The sequence below is a fragment of the Tupaia chinensis genome, unplaced genomic scaffold (genome assembly GCF_000334495.1).
Source record: "Tupaia chinensis unplaced genomic scaffold, TupChi_1.0 Scaffold141861_1, whole genome shotgun sequence".
NCBI lineage: Eukaryota > Metazoa > Chordata > Mammalia > Scandentia > Tupaiidae > Tupaia > Tupaia belangeri.
This window is the reverse complement of record NW_006201718.1, coordinates 478,980-482,122: the sequence shown is the minus strand read 5'-3', so window position 1 is coordinate 482,122 and position 3,143 is coordinate 478,980. Positions and strand designations below refer to the sequence as shown.

Genomic DNA, 3,143 nt, shown 5'->3' with positions numbered 1-3,143 from the left:
ACAACACAAAGCCATTATTACAGGATTTGGCCTTCTAAAGAAAATATGTAAACAGGTATTCTGCTTTTCTGTTAAGATTCTGCCTTAGAAAGAGGTGAGAAATAATGACCCTAACTTCCAACCCACTTCCAACTTCCAACAAAGATCTAAATTACAATATTTTTTTATAAGTTCCAACAGGTTATTAATACAAGAATGATTACAAACTTGATTTTTGGCCTGAATATTTTTCTACGAAGTCTCATTGTTGACCAAAAGAATATACATGTTTCTCATTAAACTTTGTTTTAATGGTTCTCAAAATTCTGTGACAGGTTTTTGGTCAAGTTGTTCTATTAAAAAGTACTGATTATAAAAACTAATAACTTAAAACTGCAACACACACAAACACAAAATAGTCCACAAACATTTTCCTTTCCTTCTGAAGGTTTTACAATGCATTGTTATCATTAACCAGTCTTTTACTATTAAGCTTAAATGGTCAATTGAGACAAACAGTTCTGAGACTGGTTTTTTTTTTTTTTTTTTTTTTTTTGGTAGGGCGCGTGCGCTCGCCAGACAGACAGAGAGAGACATAGAGATAGAAAGCAAGAAATCACCCCCCAGGGGGGATGGTCACGCCACAATCCCTTCTCCTCCATTCTCCTCTCGGGATCTTGGGCATGCACGTACACGCGCCCGGCGTGAGTTTTAAGCCACCAGGTCTGGGACACGAACCACGGTCGACTACGTGGGAGTCCAGCGACATAGCCATTACGCTAATTGCTGGTTCCCTGAGGCTGTTTTTTCACCACTGATTAAGGCCAGGGTGGCAGGAATTAGGGATATTCATTTAGCCTTCTGAGCTTTCTGGACAGACAGTTACCTTACCATCTCCAGCAGCCTTGCTGTCCATGGCTTTGATGACATCCGCTGTAACTGTCTGTCTCACATCATTAACAGCAAAATGACCCAGAGGAGGATAGTCAGAGAAGCTCTCAACACACATGGACTTGCCAGGACCCATAAGAACAATGGCAGCATGACCAGATTTCAAGAACATAGGGTCATCTTCCAGCTTTTTACCACAATGGCAATCAATCTTTTCTTTCAGCTCAGCAAACTTGCAAGCAATGTGAGCTGTGTGACAATCCAGTACAGAGGCATAGCCAGCACTGATTTGGCCTGAATGGGTCAGGATAATCACCTAAGCAGTGAAGCCAGCTGCTTCCACCAGTGGGTCATTTTTTGCTGTCACCAGTAACATTGTCACATCAAACATCTTTGACAGACACGTTCTTGACATTAAGCTCATATTGTCCCCAGGAAGAGCTTCACTCAGAGCTTCATGGTGCATTTCAATGGACTTTACTTCAGTTGTCACATTGACTGGTGCAAAGGTGAACACCATACCAGGTTTGAACACACCAGTCTCCACTGAGCCCACAGGGACTGTGCCAATACCACCAATTTTATGCACATCCTGGAGGGGCAAACACAAGGGCTTGTCAGTTGGACAAGTTGGTGGCAGAATGCAATCTAGAGCTTCAAGCAGTGTAGTTCCACTGTCATTGCCATCTTTCCAGGTGACTTTTCATCCCTTAAACCATGACATATTAGCACTTGGTTCCAACATGTTGTCACCATTCCAACCAGAAATTGGCACAGATGCTATGTGTCAGGATTGTAGCCAATTTTCTTAATGTAGGTGCTTATTTATTTACATTTTAATTTTCTCATATCTCTTCTGACTCTAGGGTGGCTCAGTAGAATCCATTTTGTTAAGACCAACAGTTAGTTGTCTCACACCCTGTGTGTAAGCCAGAAAGGCATGCTCAAGGGTTTACCTGTTCTTGGAGATACCAGTTTCAATTTCATCAACACCACAAGCAGCAATCAGAACAGGATAGCCAGCCTGAGATGTGCTTGTAATCATGTTTTTGATAATGTCTCTGTGTCCTGGGTCATCAATGATAGTCACATAATACTTGCTGTTCTCAAATTTCCACAGGGAGATATCAATGGCGATACTACACTCACTTTCAGCTTTCAGTTTATCCAAGATCCAGGCATATTTGAAGGAGCCCTTTCCCAACTCAGTAGTCTCCTTTTCAAAATTTTTTTTTTGAGAGATTTTCACTGTAGGGCGCGTGCGCTCGCCAGACAGACAGAGAGAGACATAGAGACAGAAAGCGAGAAATCACCCCCCGGGGGGATGGTCACGCCGCAATCCCTTCTCCTCCATTCTCCTCTCGGGATCTTGGGCACGCACGCACACACGCCCGGCGTGAGTTTTAAGCCACCGGGTCCGGGACACGAACCGCGGTCGACTACGTGGGAGTCCAGCGACATAGCCATTATGCTAACTGCTGGTTCCCTCCTTTTCAAATTTTTTTGATGAGTCTTTTGTCGACCCCAACATATTTGTAGATTGAATGGCCAGTAGTGGTAGATTGCCACAATCTACGTGTCCAATAACAACAATGTTGATGTGAATCTTCTTTCCCATTTTGGCTTTGATTTAGCAGTGGTTTTCATGACACCTGAATTCTGGCAGCAAACCCATTGTGAAAAAGCTAGAACATATAACAGCCTTATTGACTTACCTCTATTATGGTTTTCTTCTCAGGCTAGGCCTTTGTGCTGCCTTCTCTGTGGGCTTCCCTTTCTCTCCTTAATACCATAAAATAATGACATTTGCTGACAGGAGAGTTGAAACTCATCTAAAATGTGTTCATTCTGTCAAGGAATATTACATAAATATACTTCACAGGTAAATAGTTGTTTGAACTACATTGGGGAAGAAAATGTGTCATCTCTAATATCAAATAAAAAGCAAATATTAAAAATTCCAAAATATTCCTATAGTAGTGGCTTTGAAAACATTTGTAGTGCAAATAATACACACATGTTCCACTCGGACTGAAATTTAGAGTGAAAAAAAAGACAGATAAAATCTGCAACAGGGATTGTCTGATTGAACTATAATTTACATTCAATTTACTAGGGATTATTTGTCTTCCAATGTAGGCAAGATAATACAGTGTCCTTTTCCCCAGTGTTCATTAGTGCTGTAACTAAGGTAGGACTGAACAGTGGTGAGTTCTATTGGCAATGCTTTCATAATAAGTCTGTGGGAAATTTGAGTCATAACATAAACCAGA

The 3,143-nt window shown here is 41.4% G+C and overlaps 1 pseudogene; it reads right to left on the bottom strand.

The window, feature by feature from the left end:
• Window positions 1-794: 794 nt before the first annotated feature.
• Window positions 795-2,488, bottom strand: LOC102471101 (elongation factor 1-alpha 1-like; annotated as a pseudogene).
• Between the last annotated feature and the right edge of the window lie 655 nt (window positions 2,489-3,143).